The following is a 20,097-nucleotide window of genomic DNA, read 5'->3' as shown; positions in this document are numbered from 1 at the left end:
CTGCCATGTCTCCTTCCCCTTCTCCACAGGCTATTATATCCATGGATGCTGAGAAGGCTTTCGACTTGGATCATCTCTCATACATTGTTGCAATTTAGCTTCCCTGACCGATTTGTTGCTCTCTTGCAAGCGATATATTCTTCCCCTTTTACCCAGGTCTCCAGCAATGACTATCTGTCATTCCCCTTTCAAGTCGAAAGGGGAACCCGTCAAGGATGTCCTATGCCCCCCCTATTATTTGCCATAGCTCTTGAACCATTGGCAGTAGCCCTACGATCTTTGACTAGTTTCAAAGGTATTAATATTGGACAAGCAGAACTTAAGTTATCTCTTTTTGCGGATGACATTATTATTTATTTCAGTTCTTTTGCAGCTTATAGAATTACCCTCCATAAGTCAGAATTGTTGCCGTTTGGAGGTGTTACTGAGAATGATTTACAAAATCCTGCTTATAGTCAATTTTGTATTACTAAAAAACTATTTTATTATCTAGGTATTTATATACCTTTCTCATTGACTTCGTTATATCGGTTACATTTTTCTTCTGTACTTGCACTGATGGCCAAAATGCTGGAGGCCTGGAAATTGCTCCCTTATCCCTGATGGGATGGCTGGCACTAATTAAAAGTATAGTTTTCGCCAAATTGGCATAACCGATTCAAATGATACCCATTACATTATCGTTACTCGATATAAAATTCTGTACAATTTTTTTTTCTAGTTTTTTATGGAAGGGTGGGCACCCATGCATAGCTGCTGCTAAACTGTGGTTACCTCGAGATAGAGGGGGAAAGGGGTTCCCAGATATTAATCTATTTACTAAGGCAATTTTTTTTTAGGTATATTAATGACTGGTTGTCAGATAAAGCTGTATATACGCAGCCCCCCTTCTGAATCAGCCCTATTTGCCCCTTTGTATAATGCTGCATGACTTCACACACCCAAAAAACTTATCCCACCCCACAGCTACCATAATGTGGTTTTTCACGATACTTATGTGATGTGGAAATCCATTTGTTGTAAATTGTCTCGGCCTTATACCATATGTAAATTTCTTCCTCTGTGGGGAAATCCTCTCTTTACCACAGGATTGGATAACCTGACCTTTCTTCAGTGGAGAGATAAGGGCATCTCTAAAGTCAGGGATGTGTTTGATCTCGGTGGAATGATTCTCTCATAGAGGCCCGTATTCAATTTGGAGCGAAAAGCCGGAATCGCCGAAAAAGTTTCACCAATGACGTAATTTCGCCAGGCGGAAAAGTATTGCCGTATTCAATTTGAAAGACTTTCCGCCTAGACGGAAAGTCAATGTAATGTAATAGGCGAAAAAGTTTCGCCTATGAATAGCAGGTGGAAAAAAGTGTAGAATTGGGGTTTTGGGGTGCAACGTTGCGGGAACCCCCGTGCAGCCTTCAGACAGTCCCCCAAAGGTAAACTGCATCAAAAATAAATAAAAAAAACACTTCACCCCCAAAAAATCACTTTCAATTTGGGGGCAAAAATAAAATAAAATTGGGGGACAAAGTTAAAAACTAGTGAACTACACTCCAGGGTGGTCCCCAAGTATGTCCCAAGTGTTTTTTTCATTGCAGGTGCTTGCGGCAGGTGGATTTTTCATGCTTTAATAAACTTAACTTTAGCAACTTTAAAATATGCTGGCCCCCATTTTCAAGTACCCCAAATTTGCTGGGATAAATTTTCTGAAAAAAAACCTCCGTGGCAGCCATTTTCCGGCGTTCTGTGCATGTTCAGTAGACTCCGGGCACACTCTAGTGCCCGGAGTCTACTGCGCATGCGCAGAACACCGGAAAATGGCCGCGTCAGCCAGTTTTCCAGTGTTCTGAGCAGCAGTGACACCCGACGCAGGACCTCGGACAGGTAAGTTTAAAAAAAAATATGGGTGCAGTGTGTGCGGTGCGGGGGCTGTGTGCCCTGCACACACTGCACCCATTATAGATACGCCACTGATCCCATGCATGTTTAAATTGCCTCTACCACCTCTGATGGGAGGCTAGTCCACTTGTCCACTACCCTTTCTGTGAAGTCATTTTTCCTCAAATTTCCGCTCCAGTTTGAGAACATGTCCTCTTGTTCTAATACTTTTCTTTCTTTGAAGAATGTCTCCTTCCTTTACCTTGTTAAAACCCTTTATATATTTGAATGTTTCTATCATGTCCCCCCTAAATACAATCATATCAACACTTATACAAAGACGCTATTTAGCAGCTATTGAGGCCATTTAAAAACACCAAATACCTGCAGCAAGCAAAATCGGGGGGTAACCATAGCTAACCCCCATGTCAGAGCATCTTTGGGGGGGTGTCAGGCTGATTTCCCCAAATCTGACAGGACTTTCCGCTTGTTTCAGTTTCGCCGGGTTCCGTTTTCGCGTACTTTCAAATTGAATACGGGGATACGCGCAATACTTTTCCGCCTGCAAAACAGGAGATTTAGGCGAAAAGTCCGGGAGTAGAAAAAGTATCGTGGGTGCGAATCAAATGGAATACGGCTCATAGTGTTCTTTATGAAAAATATATAATACCCCATAAACAGTTTTTCATGTATTTGTAGGTCTCTCACTATGCTAAATCATTTATGCGACAAGTCTCGGAACTGGTTTCTCCTGACCCCATTCGTTCTTAATGTCCTTCCTTGTACTGCATCCCTATAAAACTAAGAGCCGTATTCAGTTTGAGCAGACCCGTGATACTTTTACGCCTCCCGGACTTTTCGCCTACTTTGCCTCTTTTGCAGGCGGAAAAGTATCGTGCGCGTGCCCGCGTATCCCCGTATTGAATTTGAAAGTACGCGAAAACGGGACCCAGTGAAACCTAAACGGAAAGTCATGTCAGATTTGGGGAAATCAGCCTGACAACCCCCAAAAGATGCTCTGAGATGGGGGTTAGCTATGGTTATCCCCGATTTGGCTTGCTGAGGGTATTTGGTATTTTTAAACGGACTCAATAGTTGCTATATAGCGTTTTTGTATAAGTGGTGCAGAATAGTATTCAGGAGGTTTTTTTACAGAAAATAACTTATCCCAGCAAATTTGAAGTACTTGAAAATGGGGGTCAGCATGTTTTAAAGTTGCTAAAGTTATGTTAAAAAAACATGAGTGGCGTGGCTTGGTGGCCATTTGGAGTGGATGCGTGTTCCTGAGGCTCCGGGACACCTGCTAGTTTTCCCCGGTTTGACCTGCTCCCCGTGGCCCTTATTGACCCTCTGAAGGTGCTTGTTGTCCCTGAATCCCTGGTTACGGAGCCGGAGGTCTCCTACCTCCTTGCGGGTTGTGGCCTAGCACTCACCCAGAAGCCGGGACCTCAATTAGTGGCGGATCGATGGCCGCGGACTGACGCCGCTGATAGACGCCGGAGCTTTACCCGTTCCAGCTGCTGGGCGCCTGGGTTGGGAACTTACCCTGCTGTCCTCCCAGCTGTGCCTCAGGGTCTGACACTTGGAGGTTGTGGATTCTCGCCGGCGGGTGCGGCAAGCCATCTTGGACCCTCCAACCAGCTTGGATGCGGTGAGTGAGACAGGGAGCGCTGTGGAATGCAGTCAGCGCTGCCTGCTACAATCCAGCTGCTGCTTCCTAGCTGAGGGCTCCCTGATCTCCTTTCACCCTCAGCAACTCCTGAATTGTCTCCCCTACCTACAGAGTGCTGAGTTTATGCTGGATAGAGACCTGCTCTTGTGGATTGACAGTAACTCTGCAGTGATCCTATCCATTCCACACAGTACTTTCTAGTCTCCTATGCTTCACTGCATAAATATTGGGAGGTTGGTGACAATTATATTACATAAATCCTCCAAAGGGGCTTACTTGGGATCAATTCCTATACCTATGTAACAAAATAAAAGTCTCCCATGACTGTCCTACATTGATTCTAATCTAAACCCATCAACAATACCAGCTCTTTTGGCTCCCTCTTGTGGTGGAATTTTGGGAACTCATCATAAAGAGTTTTCAGTATCCTCTAGAGACTGTCATTCTTCACTCCAAGTGTTTTTCTTATTTGTTGTATCCAGCACGAGTTTTGCTTTTCTCTTGTGATACGAGTCCACATCCGGTCCCGTTCTCTGCCATGATGTGACGGTAATCCTGATGGCTGCCTAGGTCCTTAGGAGGGACAGTACCTGGCGATGACCCAACTTTTCTTCTAATTGGCTTTATACATGGGAATTGTGCACAGATTATTTTTTATGTTACATACTTACACTTTTTGAATTCAGAATGGGGAAGGATAAGAAACAAAGGTCCAAGTCGGAAGCTGGTGGTGGTAGAACAGACAGCGGATCCCATCAAGATTTGCGTCAGTTCCTAAAGCCCACTGGTACCACTGTTGTAGATGAAACCTCCGCACCAGCCTCACCTACTGCCTCTTCTTCTTCAGACAGAATGTCTCCAGGAGCTACTCACACTTCTAGCCCTTCTGCGTCTACCTTCCGGGACGAGATTAGTGAAATTCTCTCTCACGTTAGATCACTGCCTACGAAACAAGACTTTCAGTCTCTGGAGACCAAGCTTCAGTCTACTATTCGCCAGGAGGTGGCCACTATTCAATCGGATATGGCTGAATTGGTAACTAGGATTGATGGTCTGGAAGACTACAAAGAGGTGTCTGTGGACGCTTTCCACCAATTCACAGATATACTTTCTCACCAACAATTTGAGATCCGCTCTCTTATTTCGCATATGGATGACTTGGATAATCGCGGCAGACGCAACAACATCAGGATACGAGGTCTACCTGAGGATGTTATGCAACCCAATCTCACAGATGCCCTCACGAAGATATTCGGCAAGATCCTTGGCCTAGACCCAAATAGTGAAATCTTGTTTGATAGGGCACATCGTGCCCTCCATCCGAGAGGTCTGCCCACTGACAAACCCCGAGATGTTATATGTCGCCTTCATTATCATACCCAAAAAGAAGCCATCCTGCAGAAGGTTCGACAACTTGAAGAGGTCGATTTTAACGGTGACAAAGTTCAGCTCTTTCCCGACCTATCATGGCATACCTTGCAACAAAGGAAAACCCTGAGACCACTCACAGAACAACTTTGCAAGCACTCTCTGAGATATCGTTGGGGTTTTCCATTTAATCTACAAGTAACCCACAATGGGAAAAATGTTGTTCTCCATACTCCCGATGATCTTCCTTCCTTCTTCACGGCTTTGGGTATAGATCCAGTGGCACTTCCGGATTGGAAGAGCTTACACTGTCCTTTGGTGATTCCTTCCCTTCCTTCTGATGGAGATCATTGGCAACGAATTTCTAGCTCCAAGCAGAAGGCAAGACGTCTGTCTCTCCCAGCACCCTCGGAAGAGACTTGATCATTTCATCTCATGCACAAGATTAGTGAGACTGCCCCAGTTTTCCTTATTTAAAAAGGACTTCAGTCTTAATCCTATACTTAAATGTTTTGATGCCAATATTTGTTTTGGTGCTCTTTTGGTACACTTTAACTAGTTATTGCAGTAATATCTGTGATGTTATATCATTATATGTCAGTAAGTTTCATAATGTATAGTTCTCTGTGAGATTCCCTCAGTAGGAATTAACTTAATTTCATATTTATATGTTTGGGTTGTTGTTGTTGCCGTCCCTCCGAATCCCTCAATGCTGCATTTTTTTTCACATCCTGGACATGGAGCTGATTTTTGTCTCCTGGTTGTTCAGATGCAGCATTTCGATGTTTCAGTCTCTACCTACATTTAATATTTCAATTATATGTTTTCTATTTGCGATTGTTATTTTCTTTATTTTTACTTTTTCCCTTCCCTTTTTTCCATCCCTCTCCCCTTTCCATACTGCTCCCATCTCTTAAGGGCGGCCTATATAGTTGGGTAACTTACGCATTAGCTCGAGGGGCGGTTTGTTATGCTATTTTTACATTGAAACTCTATGTCCAGTCGTAAATCTGTGTTACGGATTGTCACCATTAATGCTAAAGGATTGAATGTCCCTGAAAAGAGATCCCAAATGCTTTGGTCCTTTCTTGCTGATAAAATGGATATAGCTCTTGTTCAGGAAACGCATTTTAAGAATGGGCACGCCCCCCCCCCCTTAAAAAATTATTATTACCCACATGCATTTTCTAGTGATAATACAGCTGGCAAAACTTTAGGTGTTGCCGTTCTGTTCGCCCGCCACCTACCGATATCTGATGTTTCCATACACAGCCTTGTAGAAGGTAGAGGTATTTTGGTTAAATCTACTTTATATCATCAGCATTTCTCCTTTTTAAATTTGTACATGCCTAATTCTGGTCAACCCTCCTTTATCGCTGCTGTTTTGGATAAAGCCGATACTTTGTTGGAGGGGATTACGGTTGTTGGAGGTGATTTAAATTGGGCCCTTGATCCTCTCCATGACACTTTCAATAAAGCATCTCGTAGGCCAGGGAGGAGTTTAGGCGAGTGAGACGCACCCTTCACGACCATCAACTTGCTGATTCCTGGCGGATCGCTCATCTAGCTGAATCTGATTTCACCTTCTTGTCTCGTCCCCACCACACTTATTCGAGAATTGATTCTTTTTTTAAGTCACCGACATTTACATCTCATATCAGACACCTCAATAGGATCGATCACGTGGTCTGACCATGCTCCAGTTTTCCTTACACTTTCTTTTCCTCAGCGCTCGCTCAACCCTTGGTCATGGCGTTTTAACGATCTTTTCTTACAAGATGCCTATTGTACATCCCAAATCGAGTCCTCTTTAGACTCTTACATTGAACAGAATGATCAGGATGACATTTCCAAGGTAACAGTGTGAGAGGCACATAAATGTGTTCTACGGGGCACTTGCATACAATTAGGTTCCTATTTAAAAAACAGAAAATGCAAGAGAGGGATGCCCTTTTAGCTGAGATCAAATCCCTGGAAACTTCCCATAAAGCTTCCTTGTCCCCACATTTTACTCTAAACTGGAGGAAGCTAGGCAGCCCTCCATAGACTCTCCATGGATAAAATAAAGTTGTCCTAAGGTAAATGCCGTAGCTGCTTCTACCAATGGGGAAATAAACCGGCTAAGATGTTGGCTAGGGCATTGCGGGAGCAGCGTGCTATTACATTCATTCAAGCTATAAAAGACGAACATGGTCAGACCCATAATGAAACTAATCGAATCGCTGAGTCCTTTCGATCTTATTATACTAAACTTTATAATCTAAAGAACCCAGGTCAGGACTCAGATATTATTACTCATCGAGAGGCAATCTCATCTTATCTACAATCGCTTGATTATCCTCAGCTCTCTTCAGAAGAGGTTGATACTCTTGAGACTCCTTTTCTTGTTGAGGAGGTGGATTAAGCAATCTCCTCTTCTCCAGCTGGTAAGAGCCCTGGCCCAGATGCATTTTCTACGGCCTACTACAAGGCTTTTAAGGGTAGATTGGCGCCCCTCATGACTCGTGCCTTTAATTCGATCTCAGACAGGACTCGTTTCTCCAAACAATCCCTGGAGGCGCACATTACTGTCATACCTAAGTAGGGTAAAGATCCCACCTTATGCCCTAGTTACATCTCACTCCTAAACATTGACTTGGAAGATTTTTGCTAAACTCCTAGCTAACCGGTTGCAGACACTTTTACCCAAATTGGTCCATGATGACCAGGTTGGTTTTGTCTTAGGTCGCGAGGCCAGAGACAACACTACTAAAGTTGTCAATCTAATACACCAAGCCTCTCTCTCATCTTCTCAGTCTATTATTTTATCGACTGACGCAGAGAAGGCTTTCGACAGGGTTGACTGGGAGTTTATGTCAGGTCTTTTATGCCATTTGGGGTTAGGGCCTGCATGTCTGCAGAGAATTTTGGCTTTATATGATGCTCCCACAGCAAGAATTAGGATAAACGGGTCTCTCTCTGATTCATTTGCTATTTCGAATGGCACGAGAAAGGGGTGTCCACTCTCCCGACTCTTATTTGTCCTTTGTATGGAAGCTCTAGCTAGGGCCATTCGAAGTAATGTGAATATTTCTGGTATCCAAATAGGTGGTCAGGAATATAAACTAGCACTCTTCGCGGACGACCTTTTTGCATTGCTTACTAATCCGGCATGTTTTCACTTTTTAAAATTACTTACTCCAAATCTGTGGCTATGAGCCTGACTGCGCCTCCGTCCTTGGTAAATTCCTTGAAACAATCCTTCTCCTTTGTTTGGCATCCCACTAGACTTAAATATCTAGGAGTCTATTTGACCAAAGATCTAGCCCAACTGTTCTCAAATAATTTTATGCCATTATTGCAAGCTATCCTTACTGATTTGACTAGATGGTGCACCACACGTTTATCTTGGATTGGCAGGATTAATGTGGTAAAAATTAATTCCCTACCCAAAATTTTATACTTAATGCAAACCCTTCCAATTCATATTCCTCCAACATGGTTTGCAGAAATGGAACGCCTTATTCGTAGGTTTGTTTGGAATAATTCTACACCACGTTTTAAACATGCTATCCTATATCGCCGTAAACAAGATGGAGGTTTGCAGCTTCCCCATATCACTAGCTATTATCATGCCATTATGCTTAATCGTGTTCTTGAGTGGACAAGCAGTGGTTCATGTTGGAGGAAAGCAGTCTGGCTCAGGCTATAGAAATTGTTCCCTGGCTCCCTAGACTACCAACTGTTAGACACCCCACTATAACACCCACATTACGCTATTGGCAGAAACTGTGACGTCTTTCCCATATTTCATCTATTGTTTCCCTCTCTTCCTTTCTTGGTAATTTGGATTTCTCCCCAGGGCTTTCCACACTGTACTTTAAAAACTGGCTGAGTGATGGCCACTTTAGACTGGGTCAGATGGTTTGTTCGTCAGGGGTGCATTCATTTGCAGAACTCCAGGAATCATGGAATTTTCCCCAGTCCGAATTCTGGAAATACCTCCAAGTACGACATTTCATTACCTCCTCTTGCAAGCTTTCTGATCTCACTAGGACACTCACTCTGTTTGAATCCTTGTGTTCCGCCTCTCAAACTCCATCTCATACTAGATCTACATTATACTCACTAATTATTGGAAATTTGTTTAAGCTACCCCCTCTATTTACTACAGTATGGGAAAAAGAACTCCAGGATAAAGTCCAGGACATTGACTGGGAGACTGTTTTTAATAACACCTTTGCTAGTTCTTCTTGTATAGCCACTCTCGAAAACTCTTTACAAAGTTATATCCTGTTGGTATAGATATCCAGTACTTTTAAATAAAATATTTCCGCAGCCCCCAAAAATTTGCTGGAGATGTAATTCTGCTCCAGGTAGCCTTCTCCACATATGGTGGGATTGCCCTTCCCTAGCCCCTTTTTGGCTGAATGTATTTGAGTGCTCTAAAATAATTCTTGGGGGAGAGGTCCCTAGAGATCCTGGTTTTTGGCTTTTAAACATGACATCTTCTACGGCTTCCTACAAGAAATCCTTACTGAGGACTTAAATAATGCAGCTAAAGCGGTCATTCCTGTTTTGTGGAAATCCACCTCCCCTCCCTCCGTTAAAGACTGGTTTCAGAGGATAGATTATTACATGGATATGGAGGACATAGTATCTTTTACTAAAGGTAGACCTACCGACTTCACTGCTATGTGGTTACCTTGGCTGGTGTTCAAAGGCATTACACAATATTCTATGTTTAATGGCTCACATTCCAAATCCATACCTGTTTCTTTTTGATTCCAATATATTCTGAGGCCAATAACCAGCATACATTTGAGGTTTTTTTTTTTTTTTTTTTATGAGGCTGTGATAAATTGTCCCCCTCGATCACCCTCTACTCTCCCGCTCAATTTCCTTTTTCCCTTCTGACTTTCCTTTCCCCGAACTCCCCCTCTTTTTCTTGTTTATTTTTTATATATATTAGTCTTTGGTTCTTTTTTCTCTTTTATTTTTATATTGTCTATTGTTTTATTGTATATTTTCAATGCGATCTATCTACATTATATTATGATTCTGATTGTACTATTCAAAATGGAATAACTAATTGTCAGTATTTGTATCCATTTGCTTTTTTTTGTTATATTCCATCTAAAATGTCTAATTTTTTATTTTTTTTTCAATAAAAACAATTTGCATTAAAAAAAAAAACTTGAAAAATCCACCTGCCGCAAGCACCTGCAATGAAAAAAACACCTGGGGCATACTTGGGGACCCCACTGGAGTCTAGTTCGCTAGTTTTTAATTTTGTCCCCCCAATTTTTTTTTTTTCGCCCCCAAATTGAAAGTGGTTTTTTATGGTGTTCTTAAGTGTTTTTTTCGAATTTTTTTGATGCAGTTTACCTTTGGGGGACTGTCTGAAGGCTACATGGGGGTTCCTGCAATGTTGCACCCCAAAACCCCAATTCTGCACTTTTTTCCGCCTGCTATTCATAGGCGAAACTTTTTCACCTATTACAGTAAATTGACTTTCCGCCTAGGCGGAAAGTCTTTCAAATTGAATATGGCAATACTTATCCGCCTGGCGAAATGACGTCATCGACAAAACTTCTTCGACGATTTCGTCTTTTCGCTCCAAATTGAATACAGGCCTTAATATCTTAATAGCTCAGATTGGTGAAATGCAGCTCTGTCAGACTGTGGAAGACACTGGTGAAAGCTTGGAAACGTGACATTCCTTCTCTTCATTCACCACACGCTCTATTGCATCATTATGATTCCACACTGAGATATTTACGTTGTGCCTGGGCGCAAGAAGTCCATATTAAGGGGGGTATTCAATTAGGCTGCAAAAAGTCGGTGATGCCATTTTCGCCTATTTCAATTATCCCCGTATTCAATTTCAAAGACTTTTCGCAGGTTCGAAAAGTCTTTTGAAAAAAACGGGGATAACTTTTCACCATGTTTTACATGGCGAAAAAAAGTGCAGAATTAGGGTTTAAGGGAGCAGGCTTAAAAAAAAATAGCCTGCACCCCTGGAAATGACATTTAAAAAATAAACTGTGTCAGAAGAAGTTATTTAAAAAAAAAGGACACCCCAAAAAAATAAATAAAACATTTTGGGTAAAAAAAAAGAAGGGAAAACAGTGTTTGAAAAATCGGTTCAGGGCTATTCTGCAAGTATGCGGCAGGTGTTTTCTAGAATATGCTATTAGCGGCAGGTGCATAGATGCAGAATTTTAAAAAAATGACTTTAGGGACTTAAAAATATGCTAGTACCCATTTTCATGTACCCCAAATTTGATGGGACCATGTAAAAAAACGAAATAAATTACCTAAGTGCTCTTCTGCATCGCTTCTTCAATGTCGGGGAAAAAGCACCTGCCGCGGCTATTTAAAAACCCGACTTTCTTTTGCAGGCAGAAACGGGGGTACCCATAGTGATCCCCCATGTCTGGACATCTTTAGGGGGGTCCTACAATTATTTCCCAAAAATTCCCGTTTTTTTTCTTAGATCCCAATTCCCCGGGTCCCGTTTTCAATGATTTTAAATTGAATACGGGGATAAAGCGGTCACGCGCCCAATACTTTATCCCGATGTGGAGCGAAAAGTCCAGCACGGACTTTTCGCTCCCAAATTGAAAATGGGTCTAAAACTGTTAACAGTGCTTACATTTCACAGACGCCTAGGAGCAAAATGATACAGGGAGAATCAGGAGGTTGCCCAAATGCAAAATTTTTCCATAATTTTTGGCTGTGTCCTAAGATACGCAAGTTTTGGGGTAGCGTTGTGACCTATATTAATGTGGTATTTAATTTGCGGCTCCAATTAGATCCTGCAGCTTTGCTCTGTGCACATTTTTCTAGTTGGGACCTGGGATTGAATAAAATTCTGATTATCCCTTTATTGACCATAATTGTCACAATTGCTAAAAAGGTTATTCTTTGTACTTGGATTTCTTCTGCTCCTCCCTTTTTGGAAGCAGTTAAAACTCTGTTGCAAACACTTTATTATGACCGGAAAGCTTTTTTTTCCAGCTTTAGAGACTGGAGTGGTTTCTTTTTATAAGAAATGGGGTCCGTGTATTGAGACACTTGACTCCACTGTCCAAAATAAAATTCTGCAGGTATTTGAAACTACCATTTGGTATCTGTATCGTAATTTGTCTTAAGGCCACCAAATTGTACCTGCACCAATATCTAAGTCGACACTCTAGTATCATTGTTTAATGTTTTTTATTTTATTTTATTATTATGTATTTTTATAAGTCTATGCAATTTCCCCCCCCCCCACTCCTTTTTCTTTCAATTTTCATTTCTAATAACATATACTATGCCATTTCATGTGCTTTTCCTGATAATTGATGGTTTTGTATGTATATCGTTTTGTCAATGTTGGATATATATTATTATCTATATTGGCTGAATGTTTTTTGTATGCCTTCTTTTTTTTCTGTATTCAATAAAACAAAAAAGATTAAAAAAAATTATATATACAGCTACAGATTCCGTGGATCCGGTGTATGAACTGGCCAACAAATATACTAATCAGTTATGAATGATATTTGGAGCACGTGAAATATTAACATTGAATGAACTGTGCCCTGTATATGTTATACGTCATATTAACAAAGCACTAACCTACAAAGTAATCTAAGGAGCCTGTTATTTGCTAATAACCAGCGGTTCTGGACTATAGAAAAACAACTTTAGATTAGCTGGATGTTTTATGTGTCGTTGTCAAAGAGTTGTTTAGGCTGAAGTTCATTATGTACCTCATAATTGTCTCCTGCGTGTGAAACAATGTCTAATGCTTTAAAAATCCCAGCCCGAAATGCTAACGACTTTTACACATGTCTCTTATACTGTATCTGTTCTTCTAACAGACAGCTTTTTTGTTGTCAGAGGTTCCCTCATACATTAGAAATGATATACATTGCAGAAATAGCAATAATGTGTGCTTTAAAGTATACAGCACTTGGCAGTCCATCACCTAACAGGGGTTACTGCTACACGACAAGTTTTCTAAGCAGCTGTGTGTAAACAATTCAAAATGGAGCTACAGTTGAAATCAGCAAGGAGAAAACATATTGTATGTAAAATTGTCTCTTACCTCACCATAGGGGAGTTGTATCAATCCTCTGAGAGATACAGTAGAAAAGATGCCGGTAGCAACCAATCAGTGACTACAGTTGCTCTTATTTATCTAGCAGTCTATGAAGTGACAGAAGCTGATTGGTTCTCAACTTCTCAACGTTATCTTTTTTGCAGATTTGAAGATGTGGGTTTAATTGTGACTGGACTGTGTCCTAATGGACAGGGGGAGGCTGCACTTACGAGGAAGGGTATCTGGCCTTCTGGCAATAGACAATTAAACATGGATAGTATTGCTCTCCATGTCCCCATTGGTATTGTGTGTGGTGGATGGGAATTGAACAGACAAACTGAATGGAGCTATAAATGAAAAGAAAATTTACTTGTGACTTAGGGCCTGATTTAGACCCACTCGCGAGCGGCTGTCCGCTCGCAAGTGGGTCGATGTTCTGGACTGAGCATGCGCACGACGGAGGGAGCTCCGTCGTGCGCATGCGCCAGACGCGACGAGCGAAGGAAAGTCCTTCGCTCGTTGTGTCCGATCAAAGGGGGCGTGCTGTCAATGTTGATTGACAGCACGCCCCCTTTGGTAGGCGTGCCGGGGGCGTGCCTCCCTGACGGGGGCGTTCCCACGGGAACGCCTCCCGTCAAAGGCCGGCCCACTGACATCACTAGTGATGTCAGTGGGAGTGATTTTGGCTCTGATAGAGCCAAAATCACTCCGGAGCTTGCGGTTGAAAACCTCAACCGCAGGCTCCGGCTCGCAATTTCGATGGTCGCGATGGTCTCAACCATCGCGGCCACCATCGCGACCATCAAAATGCACGCTCGTATAGCCTGTGGGTGGTGACCCACAGCTATACGAGCGTCCAGAAGGACGCTCCATTTTCATGGAGGCCGGCCCTCATTCAGAGCGTGCGCTCTGCTCAGAGCGTACGGCTCTGAATGAGGGCCTTAATTCACAGAAAAATGTAAACATTTAAATGTACACATGAATAATCGAATGCTCTCAATTGTCTAAAACACAGTAATAATTTGCAGCATTAATGTAGTAAAACCAATATGTGAAACAATAACAGTATAGATCATGAGGGCGACCTCCCCACATCAATATGTTAAATGAACAGGATACATCTATAGAATGTCCTCCTGTATCTAGGTGTAACTAACTTATACAGTGTGTTTTTGAGAGTACACACTGTAGGACGATATTTGTTGATTAATTGTAGAAGAATTGTGCTACTTTAAGAAATGGTCCAGGTATCAAGGAGCGTGATTCAGTATGGACTGCGAATAGTCCCGCTGGTCAGTGTCTCGCTGCTGCAGGATGTATATTGTGGATTTGGTTGCCCTGGAATCAGGGCCGGATTAACGGGGGGGCGACAGGAGCGATCGTCCCTGGGCCCCCAGACGTTAAGGTCCCCCACACCAATCGGGGTTAAAGTGGACCAGAGGAGGCGGAACCAGTTCCGCCTCCTCCGGCCAACCTAACCCCCGGCGCCGCAGCGGCAGACGGAGCCGGAGGCTTGAGCTCACATGAGCTCCAGCTTCCGGCTCACGCAGAGCACTATGGCAGAGAGGTTAAGGTAAGTATGAGCTTTATTTTTATTTTTTATTTTTTTAGTGCAAGCGGCCTACTGGGGGCATTACTGGCGGGGGGCATTACACCTGGGGCATTACTCGGGGAGGGGGGAGGCATTACTACTGGGGGCATTACTGGCAGGGGGCATTATTCAGGGGGGAGCATTACTACTGGGGCATTACTGGCGGGGGGCATTACACATTACACCTGGGGCATTACTCGGGGAGGGGGGAGGCATTACTACTGGGGGCATTATTTAGGGGGGGGGCATTACTACTGGGACATTACTGGCGGGGGGCATTACACATTACACCTGGGGCATTACTCGGGGAGGGGGCAGGCATTACTACTGGGGGCATTAATCAGGGGGCATTTCTATTGGGGGCTCTACTAGAGAGGGAGCATTAGTATTGGGGGCACTAATAGAGGGGCATTACTACTGGGGGCATTTCTACCAAGGGCTCTACTAAAGGGGGAATAACTACTGGGGGCATTACTATTGGGGGCACAACTGCATGGGTATTTCTACTAGGGGATTTATACAGGGGGCATTACTACTAGGGCATTACTATTGGGCACATGCCCAATTACTACTGGGGGGCATTACTATTTGGGGCACAACTACAGGGGTATTACTACTGGGGGCATTTATACAGAGGACATTACTACAGGGGGCACTACTAATGGGAGTATTGCATAGGGGGCACTACTACTGGGTGCACTGCATACGGGGCACTACCACTGTGGGCACTGACACTACTGGGGGCTCTGCATAAGGTCCCCATTGCGTATACCCCCAGTTTGTCACATTTAATAGGGGCCCCCACATGTTTGTTGCCCTGCCTGGAGTAGGTCTTCCTGGGGCAAGGAGTATGGGAACTGGAGGATTCGGGGACAACAAGTCTCACAGCTGTGCTGTCCAATTCACCCGATGTGCGTGTACGTCTGTTCACTCGGCTTAACGCCGCCACACACACCAGGTGAAATGGACAGCACAGCTGTGAGACTGGGCATAGTTACATTTTCGTTTTGCTACATTAATACTGCAAATTATTACTGTGTTTTAGATAATTGAGAGCATTCGATTATTCATGTGTACATTTAAATGTTTAAATTTTTCTGTGAATTAAGTCACAAGTAAATTCTCTTTTCATTTATAGCTCCATTCAGTTTGTCTGTTCTATTTCGATTCCCATCCACCACACACAGGGGGTCATTCAGAGTCGGTCGCAAGCGCTGAGCGCTCACAACCGACTCGATGTTGCCCCACTGGGCATGCGCACGACGGAGCCGTCTCCATCATGCGCATGACACGGCTAGCGACGGACGCTCCGTCGCTAGGGGTCTCGCAGCAGACAGGGGGAGCTGTCGATGGTGAGTGACAGCTCGCCCGTTTGGAGGCGGGCAGGGGGTGTGCCTTCCCAAACGGAGGCGTTCCCGCCGGAACGCTTGCCGTTTGGCGGCGGCCCCACTGACATCATTGCTGATGTCAGTGGGAAGCTTCCTGCTCGATCAGAGCAGGAAGCTCCCTGGGGCTTACGAGTGCCCAGACCCAACCTTAGGGTCTGGTCGTAAGCCCCGATGGTCGCGATGGTCTTGACCATTGTGACCATCACCCATGTCGGTCGCTAGCTTAGCGATCAACAAGGAGGCGGTCGTTCAGGATGCAAGCGGCCGCCCTGATTCAGGGCAACCGCTTGCAACTAACGACTGCCTTTGAATAAGGTCCACAATACCAAGGGGGACACGGAGCGCAATACTTTATATGTTTAATTTTTTGAAGATTTAATGCATTTTCCCCCCATGTGTCATATTTATCTTTTATTCGAAAATTGGTCCCGATAATTAGAATTTCTTATTCCCACATATCGTGGCAACAACAAATTAATTGTCAGGACAAAGTATTAAAAAAACACAGCAGGGGCACGATGACGCAATGTGTAAAAAGCAAAGTGATCACTTATGCAATTACTATACTTTGGTTTTGGATATACTCGGATGCCTGTCAAACCCTCTTCGGAGAATTTGTGGTGATGTACGCCATGGGCTAAGGATGGCATTAGGTATCGGGGCCAAGCTGCAGAAAGCATTTTCTTGCAAAATCTTGTTAATAAATAATATATACACCCACATGCCACTTGGATTGGTAGAAGTATTAGAAGAGGTCTCCTGCTACTGTTTGCAGAATATATATATTAATATATATTACTGTAAGCCTCTGTCATAGTAGTACAGCCATATATGTAGTCCCATGGGGAAGTAAGAGATGTGTAAGTGGTGGACTTTGTTAAATAGTATTTGTTCTCGTGCTGTAATCCAAATGAAGCGAGGACATGGAGGAAGGGAGCAGCTGGTATGAGCAGAACCAAAGTCCTGCAGTGTGAAATCTGGGAGAACCCATTTCTAATATTAATCTCTAACCGTGATGGTAATTTTACTGTTATACTCATGCTACAGAATGTCATGGTGAGATTACTTCCAGCTCACACTCATGTTCTGAGACAGCCTTTGTATGTGATTAGGGGAACAAGTCAAAAGTTTAGCTGCCCTAAAATAACATGACATTATACCTTTGTGGCCTGAAAAGTACAGAAACAGCTTCATCAGTGATCACCAGCACATGGGAAAGATAATGAAGGGAGGCAGATACAAAGTGAATTTGTCATCTTTCCAGATAGTAAGGATAAAATGACCAGTAACACAGCACAATATACCTAATTAGGTGCTTGTGATGTAAGCAACCTTTCCATTTATCTAGCTGATAACTTAACCACTAAGAACTTGTTCATACTTGTATTTGGATTAGAATATATTCATACATCATCTGGTGGATGCGATTATGAGGACATCGGGGAAATGTTTTGCTGTTTTCGAGCTGCCAGCTTCCTGTGTCTTCCTTTTGCGTCGCCCCTGACCTTCCCCATATCTTGGCGTGGTTTTAAATAAATCACCTTGGCAAATAGTGGGTGAAAGGTGAATCTTTATTTATTATATATTACAGGACACACCACCACAATTTACACACCCTTATACTTTATTATTATTATTATTATCATCATTTATTTATATGGCACCACAATTGTTCCACAGCGCCTTACACAGTACATAATCAAATAAGTATATTAGTGACCTTTACACCCACATAAGCAGCCAAGTGTTAGTTGCCCTAGTGGGGAGTAAGAGATAAATGAAAATACAGTAGGGAAAAGCACAAGAGGATAGAGGGCCCTGGTCGAAAGAGCTTACATTCTAAAAGGGATTCTACTTCACCAGTCCCTATCACTTTAATGCACAATACGACGCTCTTCATTTATTACAATGTGCTAGGAAGACATTTCCCAATACAACATGCCTTTAAAAAGTGACAGTTTAAACAAAATAAGAGTAAAATTGATTCCATCATCCTCCCAGATATATTCCTAAATTAAGTGTGAATTTACAAATAAGAAAAACATGAAGGAAAAAGGAAACTTGAAGACAGTGCTGCCGGAATGCCACAACTCTCCAAAAATGTGCATTAGTGCAAAATTCCCACAGATATGAGTAAATAACGGTACATAGCAGCTCCGTATATTTAATTACAGCGCTGCACAAACTGTAAACAGAACTAAACACCTAATTGCATGCCAAGTCATACAGTGAATTGTAAGGGATTCAAGAAGAGTAAAAAGTATATTCCAACCAACTATTAAATTCATTTTCCCTTTTCCTGAGCCCCTATCTGTGAATATTCTACATTTGTTGACAAACTTTAAATAAAAATTTATGAACAGTTGCAGTAATCTTCCCTCCACCCTGCAGTCTAACCTAGAGCCAAATGAAAGAATCACGCATTCAAATGGGAGAATACTGAGAATACATTAGTACCTTTCATATATTTATTATGGTTCAGTGTTAACTAAGGTTCCCAATTCTCAATTGTTGTAGCCATAAAAAATGTTTGGTTTTTTTTCATCATATTTACGAAGAAAATATATAGTAGCTAGAGCAACTGAATGACACTCCCCGGCAATATATGTTGAGGCGGTAATAGTACACTTACCACTTCTACAGCCTTGCACAATGGACTAGAAATCCGTATTGGCTTCTATTTCCACTTTCAATAAAAAAAATTGGTCACCAAAAAAAAAAAGTAATAGAGAAAAACAAAACTGTGATTTTAATGTTATATCATAGGAAAAAAATGCTTTATTTCAATAATCATTTTCTCCTGTAAGTCATACTTGCCAACTGTTTGCATCCCGTCTCCGACTGATTTTGTGGCACTTATCTGGTGTTGATTACTTTTACTTAAGAAACAGATAGTGAAAGCTAGCTGTGTAGAGCTTGTATATTTGTTTACTAGCTGAAGTACCCGGCATTGCCCGGGTTTAACTATTCAAGTTATTAAGTAAGGCATCCCAGACCAATTGCCACCCCTCTGTGAAGTTTTCATCCAAATCCAACCAGTGGAAGGCCCAGCACAAGATCCCCAGGTCAAAGTTCTGCCCAGCGTACACCAACGGGAGGTCTGACCGGGACCTCAAATCCCTAGTATGTATTCTGGGATCCAATGTAACCACTCAGTGAAGTTTTTGTCCAAATACATCCAGTGGAAGGCTCAGAACCAGCTCCCCTGGACAAAGTTCTGCCAAGCGTACACCAACGCGAGGTCCACGGGACCCTAACCCCCCTAAAACTTAGCCAGGATCCAACTGGACCACCTCAAATTGTTTTAATCCCAATCAGTGCAGGGGTGTCCAAATGCATAACCTGACAGACAAACAGACCAATTAATGTTATATATAAGATGATGTAGATTATTTACACTGCAAGTTCCACTGGGGCAGTAACTGATGTGAATAATTAAACATTATCTGTAAAGTGCTGCATATGAAGTTGGTGCTAAAAATAATTTATTATAACAACTCTCAGGCTCAGGGCCCAGATTAAAAGTCACAGAAGTGCCGTAATTTTTTCAGTCATTTTCATTGTAAACTATATCCTGGCTTTGTATTAAAAGTAACTTGCAGAGACCGTGGCTGTGGGAACCAATGTCGCTGCAAGTTACATCCCGATCACATCGGAGGAGTCATTCCCAATTTCAAAAGACTCCTCCTAAAATTCTGACACTGCAGTGCCAGGTACCAAAGCTGCAGGAGAGGGATCGTAAGATGAGATCCCTCTCATCCGTAATGACTCCAAAGGCAAAAAGTGGTTAATGCCATCTGAGGAAATGCAGCACAAATTAGCCTTTTGCAGGCCATTGTTACATAGCAGGATACATACAAATTATGTAGAAACTGTAGTTTTTTGCATCATTTTATGAGAAAGGGGATTGATAAATATGCCCCTAAGGTACTTTGGTTTGCTATTTTTCCAATGGTTTCTATCACTGAAAACTTAAAGGTTGTGATAAAGCAATTCTAAGAATTTACAAATGTTTTTGTTATTAAAGTTAACATGTGTTTTATCTGCCATTATAATACTAATTACATTCCCAAGCTTAGCATGACAGGAAAACCCCAAAAACAAGACAACTGCATTTCATATTCTGTCCCGTGAT

At 42.5% G+C, this 20,097-nt stretch overlaps 1 protein-coding gene across 2 annotated transcripts in view; it reads left to right on the top strand.

Annotated features, from left to right (window-relative positions):
* CORIN (corin, serine peptidase) overlaps window positions 1-20,097 on the top strand; it is a 387,855-nt gene that overhangs the window by 219,539 nt on the left and 148,219 nt on the right. The window lies entirely within an intron of this gene.

This window comes from Taudactylus pleione, unplaced genomic scaffold (genome assembly GCF_031769625.1).
Source record: "Taudactylus pleione unplaced genomic scaffold, aTauple2 ptg000169l, whole genome shotgun sequence".
Classification (NCBI taxonomy): Eukaryota; Metazoa; Chordata; class Amphibia; order Anura; family Myobatrachidae; genus Taudactylus; species Taudactylus pleione.
Note: the sequence above shows the minus strand (reverse complement) of the source record. Positions and strands in the feature narration are given on the sequence as shown.